Genomic DNA, 318 nt, shown 5'->3' on the forward strand with positions numbered 1-318 from the left:
GTTGGGCCTCGGCTCTCGGCTGTGCGATAGCCACAGTGCGCTGCTGCCCCAGCGCAGCCATGCTGGGCGCTCTCGGACAGGAGGTTTTGCTTCTGCTCTGTCTGAGGTAGTGAAATGGCTGGTTTGGAGCGGAATTATTCACGAGGCACATACCGGTAGGTACGTTTCACCTAATGGGAACGGCGTAGAGGAGATGGTTCTTTTGAAAAGCAGAAAATGCTGTTTTTTACCTTGAAAGTTTGTCTGGTTTTGCACAGCTCATGCTCTGATTTTCATGCATTAACTCTCTCTCTCTCTCTCTTTCTTTGTTTCTCTGCA

Source organism: Buceros rhinoceros, unplaced genomic scaffold (genome assembly GCF_000710305.1).
Source record: "Buceros rhinoceros silvestris isolate BGI_N320 unplaced genomic scaffold, ASM71030v1 scaffold32441, whole genome shotgun sequence".
In the NCBI taxonomy this organism is placed as follows: Eukaryota; Metazoa; Chordata; class Aves; order Bucerotiformes; family Bucerotidae; genus Buceros; species Buceros rhinoceros.